The sequence below is a fragment of the Phlebotomus papatasi genome, chromosome 1 (genome assembly GCF_024763615.1).
Source record: "Phlebotomus papatasi isolate M1 chromosome 1, Ppap_2.1, whole genome shotgun sequence".
NCBI lineage: Eukaryota > Metazoa > Arthropoda > Insecta > Diptera > Psychodidae > Phlebotomus > Phlebotomus papatasi.
The window spans coordinates 25147135-25165537 of record NC_077222.1 but is presented as its reverse complement, the minus strand read 5'-3'; the positions used below and the strand labels follow the sequence as shown (position 1 = coordinate 25165537).

The following is an 18403-nucleotide window of genomic DNA, read 5'->3' as shown; positions in this document are numbered from 1 at the left end:
TAAAAAGGTTTCTCCGAGACAAGAAAATTACTATGAATTTAGCGAATAAGAATAGCTGTGTTGTCCCCTTTTTGTCTTCTTCTGCGGCAACGCTCGATCGCTTTGTACGATCTTGGCCATGATCGCGTCGAACTAATAAGATGACTAATTGCGTGTGGTGCAGCCGAACTGGCTTTGAAGTATGTCACTTGAGAAATCAGGCTTAATTTTTCCAATAAGTCAATTGAGCCGTTTAATAATGTTCAGTGGTTAAGAAATAAGAGAAAAAATCAATTCTCATCCATATCGAGATAATACGGAATTTTTCCATCTTGAACGGAAGAATGTAGATCGCTATCTTCTCGATTGTCGCATTCTTCAGTCGGGTCGGGAAATCTTCTCCGCGGAAAACTTTCACTTCCTCTGACTTTTTTTTAGATGAGATTTTTTCATAATCACAACTAGAGATGATCAAGCTTATAATTTATGAAGCGTGTGTTTGAATCTCCGTGGTTTAGAATTTGATCAACTGTCTAAACCAGTTTCATGTCGTTAGTTCGGGCTATTCTACATGTGTCCTCTGCCGTCTTAGCCTTAGTGACCAACCTCTAAATCCAAAAGAGCAGAAATGATTGTTCTAAAGTTGTATAGCCTTTTAACGTCTTATTGACGATCTTTTTTTGTAGTACATAACAATTAATTTAAAATTTTGAACTAGGCCAGTTAGTAACTGCTCTTTTTCTACTTTTTTTCATTTTCATTTTCAGTAGCAAATCTGTACGTTGAATAAATACTTTTGTAAATGTAGGTTATTTAGAGACCTTAAAAGAAACTTTCCTATGCTTAAAAATATTACAGATTTTAGAGATTAGATTCTGGACATCTTGAATACCTATCGAATCCTCTGGTTAGGCGGGGTTCGGTAAGGTTTCGAGGACTTATAGTACCAAAATCTACCAATGACTGCCTTTACCGTACGCTGTTTGCGAGGGGCATAGTGCTTCATAATACGATAATACCATTATGAATAATAGTCGGAATTGCGCTAATGCTATGCGAGAGCCTTTTTCAGGCTGAACCTTTGAGAAATCAAAGCTCAACTCTTTTTTCTTTTTTGCTCATTTTTTCTTTTTTTTGTTGTTGTGTAATTGTTTTTATTATTACTTTTCTTTTTACACTATTGTATGAGCTTGGATGACCCTACTATTGAGCATTTAACAAACTATTATTATTATTGTTATTAGTGTTTTCGATTTTGTGTTTCTTTTAGTATAATCTTTAAGGCTGTCAGTAACCTTGGTTCAAAAATCTTTATCTGACTTTTTTTTATAGTCTACAAATTAACGATATTAATAATAATATAAACAATAAAGAAAGTGAATTAGAAATTAAAACAAATTAATAAAAGAATTTACAAAAATATATTTTTTTCGGTGCTATCACACTAGGATTTTTCACGTTTTAATTTTAAATTCAATTGAGGCAATTGATCATTAGGACTTCTAGAATTTACTTGGAAATTCTCACAGCAAGGACACAATTTGCAAGAAATTTCCTCAATTTTAAATAGTGCCGAGAGATTTTTGATTGTGAATAATAACTCCGGAAAATGTGTGATAGTACTTAAAATGTCTTTAATTCACTTATCTGCTATTCAGAAGGATCACCAAAGCCAGAAAAAAGATTTGTAGACAAATAATATTAATTGCGAGTAAACAAATTTCATAAGAATAATTTTCTTCAAAGGACTACTTATTTAACTGCAATAAAATTGAAATTATTGAGCAATTTTAACATTTTAATTTGCTGAATTCATATTTATTTGAGCAACCATTTTTATACTATTTTAACATATTTAAACAGGTTTTTCTGGCGCAAGTTATAGTTTTTATTAATAAATAAGTGAAGATCTATCAATTCAATTGGTTTTTAGTGCAAAATAACGCATAGGAACAAATCATTTGAAAATTAAATTGAATTTGCAAATTGAAAAAATCCTAGTGTGATAGCACGGTAAAATTTTGTTTTTCAATTTAGTTTTCATAAAATTATCTTATTTTGCTTGATCTTTATACAGATTTTAAAAAGAAAAATTTGCAGCATAGTACACAATGATGATAACTTGAGTCAGTCGGTAATATTTCTCAAAACTCATTTAAAGCGATTCCGTTCAAAAATCGTTAAATAAACCGTGATTTCATGAAAGGAAAATTAAAACAATAGAACGATTTTGAACCAGTATTGTTAGCTTTATAATCTTTATTCAAAATCGAAACGGACAAGTTTTTCTTACGATTATTCGAGTAAAACCTATCCAATATGATGCTATATTGCAAAACCGTAAGAGCATATTTTCGAAGTATAATTCTTATTGACTATTTTTCTTTTTTCGTTCCTAACTGTCTTTGTTATTTTTTTAAGAAGAAATAGCTGTACACAGTATGTTAAAATTTCAATTCCAAAACCGATATTAAGATAATTATTTTTAAATAAATTAGTTTTGTGTCTGGTTTTTGAAATTAAAAAAATAAATAAACTGCAAATATAAAGAAAAAAGATTTTTTTGAAAATCGATTTACTCTTGTTTTTTTTTTAATATTTATTATTTTTTTAAATTTTGTATTTAAAAACAGTTTTTTGAAATAAGAATCACAATCCCCATAAGCCAAACCAATCTAATGACTATTTCTTTAATGCTTCAGAGTTGAAGTATTTCACGCAGCATTTTCATCTTGTTCGATACTGTTTAACCTAATTAGTAATTAATTCAGTTTAAGTTGAACTGCAAAAGGTGTCGAGGGGAAAGTTGTTGGTTCAGTAGAAGTGGGAAAATATTGGCATGCGCACCATTGATATTTGGATACTTGGGACCCATTTTCCACAATACATACATAATGGGATTTTTCGTTGGTGTTTGTCAACCGAGGGGTTCTGACTTTTCCCACGAAAAGCGTCACTCTCAGTTGAGTTCGAAACGAACACCGGTTACCCCGAGCGATTTTATAAATAATCCACCCTCAAAATTTATATAGGAACTGTGTTGTTTAAAATGTTCTCTCACTTTTTTTCCCTAATAAATATTTTAAGTGCATAATATTTAAGTGATACTACTTAATGAACATTTTTATACTCCATGGACTATTTTTGTGTGAAGTAGTTCAGAGAAAAGTGCTAAATGGAACAAGTTTCACTATACCTAAAAGTGTACCAACCACTTGAACCACTTTTCGCGTAGGAGTCAATTTTCTTAGGAAGTATGGCAATGTTTTACAAAGAATGTCTCTCTCCCACCAGGAAAATGTACTCAGGAGAAATAGGGAAGAATTGTAATTAGGATTTGTGCTTTGGCACGTGTATTTAAATGCCAAATGGAAAGTTTCTGTGGCTTTTTCTCAGAAGTTGATGGTTTTCTTTTTTACTTCTTGTCAAGAGATGTGTGCGTGACGTACTTTCACTGTGAGGGTAAGAAAATTCTCAAGTAAAAGCAAAAAAGAAAAATCATTTCTCACCCAGCTTGAAGGAAACTGCGTGTGGGGTAATTTGTTGTTGAAAAACAAACCATAAAAGACGATAAAATCGATTCTCAAATTTCTGGTTTATACCAAAAATTGCAGGTGTTACTATTCAGGATTATCTAGTATTAAGAATGGATAAAATGATCCTACAAAATTAAGTTTTGTTCAATTATTTCAAAATAAACCTTTTATGGAGATAGTTATGAATGAAAACAAGGGATTACACTACGATTATTTCATGAATTTTAGTTATTATCAAATCTCTACAAATACTCTTTGGTATTAACTCTCTTAATTATAATTATTCTGAACTGAAAGGTCCTTATTTCATTTTGACAACAGGAAATTTGTTGTCATGATTTTGTGTTATTACCGACTAATGTAGACATTACATTTTAAAATGTTTATATAATGCCTTTATTAATTGTACTAAAATAGTTTAATTTTTCTCTATTGCAATATTATTATTTATTTACATTATATTTCAATTTTCCGTTCATAGAAATCGACTGGAATTTACTTGAACACCTCTAAGATTTAGTACATTTAGTACAACAATTTAATCTATATATTTTTTATGCCCCGCAAAAATTATAAAAATAAATGAAGAGCTAAAACATGTTTATTAACCTTGTTTATCAGCTTTATCATACTTTGTTCTAAACTTAAAATTTTTATTACAATTCGGTTTAGTACAGTCATGTGCTAACTTTTAGAAGTCATATCTTTTTGAAAATAAAGAAAGATTTTTACCCAAATTGAAAATCAAACATTTCACACTATTTTCTATTTACTCTATTTTTTATGTTGTACTAAAATTAGTACTAAAATAGTGGTCTGATACCTGTGATCTATAACAAGATCCAGAAAGTTTCAATTACTTCCGGTTCATTTAGGAATATAGACTATTCCAAGTTGAATTATTGAAATTTAAATAAACTTACACATGTCAAAATTTAGTTTACAGAATTAATTGGAAATTAAGATCAAGTCTGTACTAAAATTATGATAAAAATTCTTACTTAATATACTTTTGAAGGTAAATTGATAATAAAGCAACACAAATAAATGATTATTAAAAAGAATAATTTTACTTAGTAATTTTATCGTGACACTTTCATCAGAGACCTAGCCCAAAATCTGTACTAAATCCTGGATATAATTGAAGAAATTTATAGCTCAGTTGCTTTAATCACTTTCTTTTATTGTGATGAAATTTAAATAATGTGGCACATAAATTTTGATATTCGAAATAATTATTAACAAGTAAATTTTGTATTTTTTTTTTTAAATAATTCACTTTTTATGCTATTCTTTAACCCTTTAACGACGAGACACATTTTACGGACTGAAAATCAACAATAAAAATTAAACTGAGAAACATAATCAATGAGAAGTCTTACATCCAACCTTGGAAAGTCCAATAGAATCTGATTCCGTGTATTTTGTGCTTCTATGAACGATAGGGACAAAAATAGCCCGAAAATTTAAGTATTTTTTTCTGACAATATCAATGAATAATATTTTTCACTTTAATGAAAAATATTACGTATGAGTATTGTAGTTTTTATTGCCAAAAGGGTGTGCTTAAAAAAATTGGAAGTATAAAAAATAAATAAAATCAATTATGAATTTGATAATTTAAAAATTCGCCATTTTTGAGCTTAAATATTTACTATATAGCAAATAGTTAGAGACTTGCAAAAAATATTCTAGATTCCTTCAAACTTCTACTTTACAATTATGTACAGACATAAGAAAAAAATAACTTTAGGTAGTCAGGAAAAATTATTTTCTTTATGGGACACCGGTGTTCCAATCGTCCTTAAAGGGTTAATCAAGAAATTAATGAGATAGGAGATAGCTCAAACAATTCAAGCTTCGAACAATTCATTTTTTAACGTGTTACAAATGAATTTGACCCATTTAGTGTTATATTTTAATAGCAAGTCTAATGCCTTAAATTTCCATAACAGAGCTAAAGGGAAATCCATTAGGAGTATCGAAAAAAATTGAATTGTCCAAACCTTGAGCCGTCTCAAAGTAGCGCACCTAGCGCACTTTCCCCTAGATTCTTTTTTTAACTTCTTTATCAATAAAACATTTATAACACATTTGAATTTTTTTATTGTTCTTTTTCATTTCTTTTAATAAAGAAATAATATACACTCAGACAATTTGAATTCCAATTTTATTAGAAATGTTATTGCAATGTGAAATAAAAATGTACTAAAAAGAAACCTAGGCAAGGTTTGATTTACGTTATGTTGTATAATACAATTTGTTTTGTTAGGTTATGTTAGAATTATTTAGGGGGAAGTGGCGTACCTTTGAAATGGGACGAATTTGAAATTTGAGTTTTTCTCCAATTTCTAAATGATATTAAGCATTATCATAAATTTAGTACAGACATGTACTAAACTCTTATTTATAAGAAATGTTTTGCATAGAAATTTTTGATAGTTTTTGGATATTTCTTGCTCAGTTATGATTAACTTATTCTATCCTAAAATATTACTCCATGTAATAAGAGCATAAGGCAACAGTTAGGGGAAAATACTGTCCCTTCGAACGTTCATGCCTTCGAATAATGTGAATTTTCTTTTACTTTTCCTAGGAGACTTACACATTTCTATTAAATATTTGTTAAATTATTATCAATTATTAATAATTATGTGATAATTAAGTAAAATCTCTTAGGAAAAATAAAAGAAAATTCACATTATTCGAAGGCATGAACTTTCGAAATGAGAGTACATTTCCCTATTAACAACGTGCAGGCATTGAAAAACCTATCCCTTGTTCATAAATTGTTATCAAAGTTTTTATTTCCCCAAACAAGTCGCATCTTTCCAGATATTTTTATTGGATTAATCCAGAACGCAGAGAGTAATTTTTTGATTATTGATTCTCAGCTTTCACTTTCGATGCGTGAGAACTGTTGAAATGAGAAATCCACCCATAACACATTACTGATAAATTTTTTACTATCTTCAGTTTGTGCTCTTTCCACATCCAATTTCGTTGGCTGGAATTTTATCGATGAAGTTGATATTTTTTCAACTAATATTTTTCTTTCTGTTGAGATTCAAAGGAATGGCATAAGTGGTTGGAATTGTGCAGAGTGGTGAGAAAGTAACAAGATACAGAATGAGACATTTAAGTGACTACATGATGCTGTAAGATTATGGAAGAGATTATGAGATGTTTTTGAGTGAAAAGTATACAGAGATACTTCTTAGAGTACTTGAGAATCTACCATTTGGGTACTTCTTACTGGATTTCACAACACTAAACCATGTGAAATCCTTAAATGGGTCACAACACGGGCGTTGACGCATTTTTTTTGCTAAGGCGCTGAAGCTTTACTAGAGCTTTACCCTCTGATATCCTTGCTGTATCTTTTTCCGATTCATCTTTCTCTCTTTTTTTTCTCCGCGGATGAGAAAAATATTTGTCAAAATTCCTCTCGTCATCTCATGCAATTTACTATAAATTCCACCAAGAAGATTTATTACAGTGCAATCGAGAATGATGCGAGTGCCAATTTTGCGTGCCAAGAGATGATGCTCTATCATGAGAATTTGTGGTTTGCCCTATTAAAAGAAGACGACAATTGTAGGTCTGTAAATCTAGGTTGATATGCATAGTTAATACAATTTAGTTCACGCTTCTTCGTGGAAGTTAAAGTTCGAGCAATATTGAGAGTGTGAAAAAAAAGGGTGGAAAACTTAAAGTCAAGGACTTCTCCAGAAGACAATGAAGAATAAGGGAGTGAAAAATTGTTTGTACATAGGAAGTGTTAATTTCCTTCTTCTTTTTTTCTGGCTGTCACTCTTCGTATCCTACACTCCCCCTCAAAGTCACACTTTTCATGCTTGAGAGTCAACTTTTCCCAGATACATACAAAATATGATACAATGCTGAAAATAAAAAAAAGTAAAACATCGGCACTCAAAATGTCAAATATAAATTCATTGAGGGGAGGAGAGTCCAAAGATTTATTCTATATTTTTCTCAAATATCCTGCCATCTTTGCTATATATATTCTCTATCCATCGTGCCTATATATTGTACTTCGATTTCCTGGCAAAAGAGAGATTGGCATTGCTTAAATTCTAGGGCAGGGCGCTTTTAGAGGTGATGTTCCCACTCCAGAAAAAAAAGCTCTCAAGAGAAATGGTTTAGTCCATTCTGCTATTCGTTTCGGGACTTTTTGGACTACCATAAGAAAGAAAAGTTGAAGCTGGTAGACAGAAATGGAATTCGAAACCATGAAGGTGTACATAAAGTATATTAACAGAGAAACATCCAGCAAACCACAAATTTAAGGGCACAGCATTATACCTTCATCCTCATTTTCACCCCAAACAATAACCCTTCAAGACTTGTCATGTGCGGCATCATATCACAGCCCTATATTATGGATCATTGAGAACTCTCCTTCAAGTCAAGAGCGTTGTAAGATGATGCTTGATCGGGCTTTACGGTCTGTTTAATCACAAAAGCTCAGTTTCACTAAAACATTTTCTAGAACTATTAATTTGATCTGACGACATTTTAAAGGATGTAGGCAATATTCTACTTATTGATTTTAAAAAGACGCTTTAATTTCATCGAACATAGAAAAAAGAGATGTCTAAGCGTCCCAGCTTTGCGAAATGCTCGAACTTATGAAATAGATGTCTCAGTGAACTATCTCTTCGCAGGATCTTACATAAATCAATAATTATGGTTAGGCGGAAGTAGGGCACTTTTGAATTGAAGTACCTTTAAATCGAATTAGTAGTAGACTTTGAAAATACCAATTTCAAAGGAATCCCTATTCGGATCCCGGTCAAAATCCCGAAAGCCAAAATCCCGGCAGCCAAAATCCCGAACGCCAAAATCCCGAAAGCCAAAATCCCGGAAGCCAAAATCCCGAACGCCAAAATTCCGAAAGCCAAAATCCCGAATTCTTAAAAGTCATAGCTACATCTGCGATTGCATCCGCGCTTGCTGGAGGCAAAGGGAAATCTTCTGTGTCTTGGGAAATTATTCTAAACGTTTTCCTCCATATAATTTAATCCCTTTCAGGATTTTGAACATTCGGGATTTTGACTTTCGGGATTTTGGCCTTTTCGGGATTTTGGCTTTCGGGATTTTGGCTGCCACCGCCCTATTCAAAGGTGCCCCATTTCATCCTACTTGACCGATTCATTACTGGTTAAGACCGATGCAGCCGGGTAAGGCATTTAAAAACTTTTCCAAAAACCCGAATTTTAGCAAATCGGTTGAAAAATTAATCTTCTTTAGGGGTTGAACTTTCTCCTTCAAAAATTCAAAATGGCGAAATTCCCGGTCATAGGTATGTATGAACGAGATGTTTGCCTTAGCGACTTCGAAAATACATCCGAAAATAATTGAAAAAGTTCGGACTAATTTTCAGAAAAACAAAAAATGGTTTTGGACAGGTTGGAGGAGGTTACCAACTTAGCGAGCGGGTCACAGGACATCGGTAGGTGATATCTATAACCGTTTAACTCCGCTACAGAACAGTGAGAGGTTTAAAAAAAACCGGATTGTATATACTGCTTTATCTTTGAGTTTGAACAGTAAGAATATTAAAAAATCTTATAGAGGACCTAGGCTTTCTCGTAAGAGAAATTCCTAGGCAAACTTAAGCGAGTTTTCTGAGTTTGATAATAAAGTACGGTTTAAACTGATTCATTAAAGGAATAAGAGAAAATTATCAAGTGTACGAAACCAGAGTGTCTGCAAAACCTAGCCTAGCCTTTCCCTACTAAAATATGGTAGGAGAAAGTGCTCTCCCTTCGAACGTTCATGCCTTCGAATAATATGATTTTCTTTTGTTTTTCGTAAGAGATTTATACTAAATTATCATGAAATTATCAACAATTTATGATAAGCCAAATAATATTTAATAGAAATGCGTAAGTCTCTTAGGAAAACTAAAAGAAAATTCACATTATTCGAAGGTATGAACGTTCGAACGGAGAGTACTTATTGTCAATTCAATCTTGGAAGTTCAATCTTAGGATTGTCGTAAAGGTTATAGGTTTATTGAACCAACACTAACGGGCGTCTCAAATAAAATCTGAAGCATTGTAACTAAAAGCCTAATTTTATTTTTCATCTTACTAATGAAAATTTGATTATCGTCTTTACGATATGCCACCAACACAACTACAATAATCATCAAGATGTTATCGCTCGTCTTTCGAGTGTTTGCTTGATAAGTTAAGAATGGAATGGGGTGGCACGAAGCTCCCTGTTTTGGAAATTGGCCAAAAAAGCTCTACCCCTGCAAAGGATTCTGCAGAGAGAATATTGCCATCAACGTTTATGAAACTTACGACATTTTTCTCAACACTTCTCCATGAGCATTAAGCCCATCTTTCGGTTTGATGTATTTTAGTACAGCTGTTAAAAAATGTAATTTAATCCAAACGAGAGACATATTAAATACACAGCTTTTGTGATGTGACAATATTTGGTCACAAAACTTAAAGAATTAGTGATTAAAAGTGGAATTTTCCCATCAAATATTTCCCAGAGACTTCACCTATATTGGGTATTGTAGTTTGACGCGTAATATTTCAGCACATATTCCCATTGATTTTTGTATTAAGGACCACCATAATTTATATTCAAGTCAATCCCTATTGGATCATTTTCAATGTAGCGCTTGGAAATCGATGCGATGGTTATTTTCTCCGAGAGAAATTTGAATTTTCAAGAAGGTCATAGTGTCAGGGAGTCGATGGTCATGTGCCTTGAGGAATGTATAATTGCAAATTTCCATAAGTTATCGGAACGGTGAAACTTTGGGGATAGTGTATGTGGGAGTATGAAGATCTCCCCCAAGAAACATTTAATTCTTCTTGGTTTCTTGTAAAACTGAGATAGTTCTACAAGGAATTCTGATAGGGTAAAGTGGTACAAGTTGGACATTGGACAGGGTTTTTTTCTTTATAAATTTAGTACTTCATTTTTATTTGTATATTTTTATTGCTTTAGTATTATCATTTGGTTTCTCGTACTAAAAAATAAATTTTGTACTGTATTTATCAAGAAAAAAACCATGCCCAACTTGTACCGGCGAATTGTCCAACTTGTAACACTATGTCCAACTTATATCACTTTTCCATAATGAAAACCAAAGGTTCTAGAACAAAATGTTTTACTATCATACATTCTCTTAAAATATTCTTGCAGAATTCTAAAGAAAAAACAAAATATATACTCTCTCAGTTCAAAAAAGTCATACGTTTTCTTGTACATTTAATATGAGAAAAATTACGACTTTTTTCGGAACACAGGGGGTGTAATGCACAAATGCTTATGTGAACGCTTATGTGACTTTATCATAAGTTCCTTACAGGTACTCGTGATTCTCATAAGCAAACTGCTTTTGGACTAAAGAGACAATGAATGTAATAAGTTCAGGAAGTACGGTTAGAACTCCTAGTGTACGATTCTAAAATTTCTGAATTTCGATGAATTTCATCATCGGAATCAAACCTGGAATTGCTGTAAATAAAATAGTGTTCCGAACACCGGAATTCCGAAGTATTAAAATCCTGGAATCTCGGAATCCATTCCCGAGATTTTACGTATTCCGGGACTTTCAGGACTGTGTGATACTTGGAATTTCCGGACTTTCAGGTTCTCGGAATTTTCGGGAATCCGGGATTATCAACGTTCAAGGATATTCGATGTCCTGGAAAACATTAATAATTTCTGAAAATCTTGATTCATTTTTCAGTGTCTGAAAATTCTAAGATGAGAAGTATAATGAAATAGAAGAAGATAGAATTAACGAAATTATTTCTTATCTTTCTAGCAAATTCCTGGATTTCGATTGTTTTAGGATCGGTATCAATACCAGGATTAAAGCATTAAAAAAATAAGGCTGTAAATTCAGGGATCTTGCGCGGACTTTCCGAAGTTTTGAGATTTTCGGTATTCTGAGGTTTTTTGGATTCAGGAATTTTTAGAATTCCCGGATATTCGGGATCCTGGAATTTGCAATATTAAGGAATTCTTAGCGTTCAGGGATATTCGGGGTTAAAAAAAAGTTTATAATTCGCAAATTCTCGATTTATTTTTCAAATTTTGAAATTTATAATCGTCCTGGAAATTCCTGGATTTTGATTGCTTTAGGATTGGGATCAAACCCAGGATCAAAGCATTATATAAAATAGGGTTTCGAACCCCAGATTTCCGAAGTACTACAATCCTTATATTCCGGGATCCCGTCAGGAATTCTTGAGGTTCTCGGATTTTCGGTATCCCAGGCTCTTTAGAATCTGTGATAGAATATTGACGATGGCAAAAGCACAAGTAAATCAAAGAAGTAATCTTTTAAAAGTTTTTCAAAATCCTGGGATTCTCGGAAATCCAAAATTTTTGTGATTTTTGGAATCTGGGGGGATTCACAGCATATCAGAATTTTTGAATTCCTGGAAAGAATTTATAATTTGTGAAAATTTTAAATTATGATAAAGATTTTTTTGATCCCCCCCTTACCCTTGATATTGGCCTGAAGCCTATCGGCTTATTGTAACCAAGATCCTATTACAACTAAAACACTTAACATTTAAACAAATGTCCTTAATAAAAATCTATCAAGTCTATCAATATAAGTTATATTCTAATGTCGTTACTATTTAGGAACGCCACAACCTTTTTCGAGGGTCCTGGATAATAAAGATGTTCAAATTACTTTAAAATTTTAAATATGGCAATACGTTTCCTGAGGATTTGTTAGGTCGTAACCTATAACGATCTTTTTTTTTTCAATTTTAAGTGTTAAAATGCCTTTTAAAAAATTTCTCAATCGAATGGGACGAGTTTGAATTCATTTGATAGGTCTTCGAATGCTGCACAATTTTGAAGTATGCTAAATCATTTTTAATTAAAATTCTAGTCATAAGTGCGATTGTGAAGTAAGGATTTTGAGCATTCTGTGAAGTTTGTGATAAATTTGCCACCCTTATCTCTTCGTATATGAATATCTTAAACATATCATAAACTTGGAATTTTAAGACACTGCTTGAAGAAAATTTATTTCACTTGCAACAAGACCTTTTAGCTTGCATCTCATAATTTTCCATTAACATTTCAATTTCAAGTCAGCTTTTTTGCTTCTTGGGGCTTTGTCATTCTCCCCGAAAAATGTTTTTGACCTTTTGCCCATGACTTTTCTTCTCCGTTGTATCGAACTCCGAAATCACTTTCGCCTGAGAAACGAAAGATGAGGGAGGACTGAGGAAGAATATGTGCCAAGTTCCAACATTGTATGTGTGATTTTAATAAATTTTGTCCTCTCTCTGGGGCTGCCTGAGTCATGGGCGGTAAATTTGGGAGTCTGGTATCTCCTCCCTCAAATTTCATATCATTGAAAATGTTGTTTGCAGAGGACTTTGCAAAACTTTCTATTCAACATGACCAAGTTGGGAGTTCTACAGTGAGTCTTTCTCGGTGGGAAAGTGTCAGAGGGAAAAGTTGATGATGGTTATTCCCAGGTTTAGAACACACACACACCCCAACTATACAGTCGATATCCACCTGGTCCGGAAGTTGAAAATTTGTTTGTTCGAACCACGGTTTTTTTTTCATTGCTCCACTCTGCTGGCCAGAAGATGAGGTCGAGGGTGCAGAGAACCAAACGAAGAAGAAATAGGCACACCCCAAAAATATTTCACAATATACAATGTGCTGACGATGGTTATTTGACTATTCAATGAGAAATGTAAATTTTGGATTCTTCAGTCCACAAGAGACTACTCCAAGCACGCAAAGGATTCTACACTTTTGTTGTGTCTGGAAAAGGACGCCGAACCCTTTGCGCGCTCAATTAAGGTGAAAATATCATTGAATTGGCCACCAGTTGACCAAGGGTTTATGCCCTCATTCGCAAAAAAGAGAAATTTTCCAACTGAAAATCCACGCAGGATGGACATTTTCAAAGTTTTCCCCATAAATTTTTCATCCTCATTACTGTTTTATTGTTTCTCACAATGGACTGTACGGGAAACTCATTTCCTTTCGGTTTCCTCTCAACTTTTCCCAAATGGAATTTTTCTGTCGGTTACGCAAGAGGACCGTATTTATAAGGATTTCCACATTGAACGAACTACTTCAGGGGCATTTCAACTAGAATTCGATAAAACCGCTTAAGAATTTATCACCAGAAGTATTTTAAACATTTCTTTATTAATAATATTTTTTTGTGGTTCTTTGTTTAAAAGAAATACTAATTAAAAGTAATTTAAATTTATTTAGCATATCGCTAGACAGTGCTGAAATCAAACATTTTGAATATAACATCAAATAATAATTTTAAGAATAGTTTTCTTAGTCCTGTTAGATTTTTTAAAAATAATTTTCTTTAGTATAATAAGATTTAGGGTAAGTGCTCATAATTTTGGACAGTTTCTAAATTTGGACACTTTGAGGGTAAAATTGGACACTAAATATAAATTGATTAAAATGATGGATTTTTATTCCAATATTTGATGAAAAATGATTTCTATCTAAATATTTGTTCTTTTTGGAAGATTTTGACACTAAATACGTTAAATTTTGAATATGATTTGAGTTGAAATTGCTTTGTTGAAAATTCAGTGTGAGCAATTGCTTACGAGAAATATGACAGAACTTCGTGGCTTACTTCAGTCTTATTTAGTTTTGGTGAAGTACTAACAAAGTTTGTTCGCTGTTTTTGAGTGATATTATTGAATATTCATTGAATATTGTGTTGATTCACGTTACTGATGATTTGTACATTTGACCTGAAGTGAGATTTGCCTTGTGAATTATATTTTTCGTGTGAAAAATGGGAATTTTTTTAAGACATTCACCAGTGAGGTGATGATTCTTATTTTGGACAGGTCTTTTTCTCACGAAATTTCGTGAAGTTTTAGCTTTTGTGATGACTAGGTTGGACAAATGCCTGTAGAAACAAAGGAGCATCAACTCTACGAAAGAGATGTAGCGAGAAATGCCTTGAAAGGCTCCCGGAAAGGTCAGGGAATGAGCGAATCTGCACGTACTTGGAGTATCGAAGTCAACTCACTTTAATGAATGATATGGAAAGTTTCCGGGCTTCTGTGACATTCTACGTTTCCCTTACATGAACAGGAAGAGGACTTGGTAAGATTGGTTCATAAAATGAAGAACAATGGGCATCCTGTTGAGGCGGATTATCTGTCCAAATTTACAGACAAGTTGTAAAAATTAATAACCAAGTTGTCCAAAATAAGAGTCAAATTCACCTCTACATATCAATTCATTTTTAAACGTATTAAAACTAATTTTAGTACAAATGAGATGATAAATAGCTTGCCAAGTTTCTAAACGATCCTTCTGAAAAGAGAGTAACAAAAAAAGTCAATTAGTATTGAAAATATCGCACTTCAAACTTGGAACTTCTATGCTTATATGCAGACTGTCCAAAATTATGAGCACTTCCCCTAGTCCAGCTAAGTTATTCTAGGTAAAATTTTGAGAACTCTTAAATACTCTGAAATACCCTTGAACATAACCTCATAAACTTAAATTGAGAATTGTTTTTTTAAGTCCCCAATGATATTTTCTATTAGTTTTTTTTTATTAGAATTAAGCCTAGTCAAGTTCAACGTATCTGTACATTTGTAAACTTCTTAGATTTTAGTATTTTGAACAGAACCTCAAAAACCAGAATTCTGAAATTGGTTTCTTAACTCCCAAAAGTTTTACTTATTAATTTTTTAATTAGATTTCGTGAATAAGTCTGCGCACAGTTGAACTTTCTTAAATTTGAATATTTTGAGCCTAACCTCGAAAACCAGAATTTTGAAATTGATTTCTTAATTTACAAGTGTTTTTTTTTATGTTTTTTAAATATATTTTTTAATAGAATTAAGCATAAATCAAGTTCAGCAAGTCTGTACACATTTAAATTTTTCAAAATTAAATATTTTGAACAAAAACTCGTAATTCGTAATTTCGATTCCTAAACTCTAAATGTCAATATTCTATTTTTTTCTGAAATAAAATTATGCTTCGTCAAGTTCAGAAACTCTCTATCCACTTTTAAAACTTTTATTGATTTAACTTATTTAAACAAATAAATAATACAATAAAATATTCATATCAATAAAACTCTGGCTCAAGCCATTGATCCTACTTTATGTTTTCAAATATTTATTTTTCATTTTTTAAATTTATTTTAAATAACACGTAATTAATTTTATAAATACATGAGGGTCCGGTCTACTTTATTTGTTTAATCTTTCTACCTCCACTTCAACTTTTTATTGATTTTCACCTCATATTAGCACACTGAATGGACTTTTATCCAATTCCGTCTATAACAATGAATTAAAATGAGAATATCCTGTTCGACACAAGAAATGGGAGCAATGAATTGGAAAAGTGAGAGGATCAGGGTAAATTTTACGATGAGCATTGAAATGGGTAGCCTCTCAATTTACTCAATAACCCCCCCCCCCCAACCAATATTCAATTATTCACAATTAAGAGCATCATTTGAAATTGGCATTTTCCACCTATCCTCGAATATTTCCTGAATGGTTTTCAATTGGATATTTTAATAGAGATTTCCGATAGACCAAAAATGTTTATGACATCTTGCAACAAAGGCTATCAATAAATCCGTTTTGATACCCTTATTCCCACTGAGCTCAAAAACGCCCTTATTATCATTCAATAAGATTAATAATTGAAAAGATATCTCAAAACTGGTGGGAGTAATTGCTGAAAAAGCTCATTTAGAACTGTGTGGGAAGTAGAGAGAGAGTTTTCAAAAGTAAAATAAATTTGTGGATATGAAATGAAAATGCTTTTGTTATTTCCCACACCAAAAGGATACCAGAGAGAGCCTCAAATTGGGGATTCAGACGCATTTGCAAATAATCCAGATTCATGGAGCTATATTTTGGGGGGATTTGTATTCTATTTCTGAATAGTTATTGAGATGATTTCTCCAAGGGATTACTCCAGGAGATACGTAAGAAGGGGATAAATGTAGTCGAATGGTGGAAATTCGTCTTATTGCTAACATTTTCTTATCAATTTGTTGCTTGTCTGTCTTATTATGACAATGCCTATCGTCGAGCTTTTCCAAGATTGAGCGGAAATCCATATAGAGAATGAGATATATTTCTTCACAATGTTTTTATTACAGCATTCATTTCCAAAAGAAAAAGGTATATGTCTATTCGGATGGAAATCGATAAGATAAACCAAACATCCCATGCTTTCCTAAGAGAGCTTTCTGATATTTCCAATCAGGAGGCATCATTCGAAGTGGAAGAGTTTTTCGACATTCCAGAATAATCGAAAATTAGGGTGGTTTTTATTTTAATTTCCAGCTTTATATTCATAATAAACCCCGAAATACTTATTCCAACTTCATACTGATTTCAAAATAAATCTGTTTTATTCAAATTTTCGATCATTCAACGGTTTCTTTTTCTAAATAATCTTCGGACAGTTGATAAACATTTAAAATTGAGAAATTTTCCTGAAAAATAGGAGGATTTCACAGTTTGTTATTCTTCTACTTTGAAAAAATTAATAGGAACCTAAATAACAAAATTCCTTGACTTTTTCGGAAAAATTGATACACTGGAAAAACAATTTTTGAACTATTTAGAATCGTTAAAAATCTGGTTCTTTTGGATGATTACAAACTACAAAACAAATATCCATATCTAGGATACTTTATTCAGAAGCTATATTTATTCCTGATATACGATGTTTTTGATAAAAAAATCGTAAAAATTGGCTCGCTCGAAAAAAGAGTTAAGTCCGAAAATTTAAATGGTATAATTGAATAATAAATTAAGAATACGTTCTGCTTCCTTATTTGAAAAGGAAAATCCATCTTTGAGAAAATAGTTAAAGTAACTTTAAAATTAGTATTACATGAACATCTGTTGTTGCAGTATAATTTTGAAATTTATTTCTTCGAAATTAATTCGAAAAGGTTTTTCGAATGTGTTTTCTAATTGCAAATTCTTGCATTTTTCAGGAATTGACAAATAAATCATTAAACAAATTCAATCGAAGATCTACAAGAACATTAGAAGTTACAAAACAATTCATATGCTTGCTATATTTAAATGTAGTAATATTTATTCGAATATGTGATATTTTCGAAAAGTTCGGAAGCAATATTGACAACATATAACTATAGTTTTTCAAGCGAAAAAGAGATTAATATTGAAACTATATAGAAGACATGTTGAATTATTGTGATTTCGTAAGGAAGCTCATTCTATTTCATGTTCGAATTTCGAATTTTATAGATTGTTGAAAATGGGAGTAATCCCTGTTGATGTTTGCTAGAATTGAATTGTTCTAAAAGTTTCCATATTTTTCATTGAAAGGAAAACAATAGTTAGTAAATATTCTTAATTTTCTTTAACATTTACAAGCTTTGTAGATTAAAACTTTCGAATATCGAAGGTTGCCAATTAAATTTCGTTTTAAGCTTTATGTCAAGTTATTCAAATAATGCTTTAAAAAAAGTTCGTGATGTATTTAAGATATTCTTTATGCGAATTCCCTTTCGATTATATCTCACCTGCTCAGTTCGAAATTTATTCTTATAAAATTTTAAATGATTCAGTTTCAAGTTTAAAATTTTTGTTACTCGAAAGTTCACAATAGAACTAATGGAGATATAGCAAATGTAGAAAGACTAGTAAAATGTTAAGCTGTATAGTCAGTCTATTGCCAAAAATATCTCAAATTCGAAGACTATCAATAGAGTTTTACTGGCATATTTGTGAACTTACGTTTCGAACTGTCACGCATCTTCGAATATAATTTCGAAAACTTTTCTAATTTCAAGCAGTATTTTGTGAATATGAGGTTTTTATACTCAGGTAAAT

General features: G+C 31.8%; 1 protein-coding gene across 1 annotated transcript in view; it reads left to right on the top strand.

Annotated features, from left to right (window-relative positions):
• The first annotated feature begins 2977 nt into the window (after positions 1–2977).
• The window catches only part of LOC129798293 (uncharacterized), a 65681-nt gene continuing 50255 nt past the window's right edge, over positions 2978–18403 (top strand). Inside the window, exon 1 of the mRNA XM_055841353.1 lies at positions 2978–3233. The gene's annotated coding sequence lies outside the window, so the exon portion shown is untranslated. The remainder of the gene's footprint in view (positions 3234–18403) is intronic.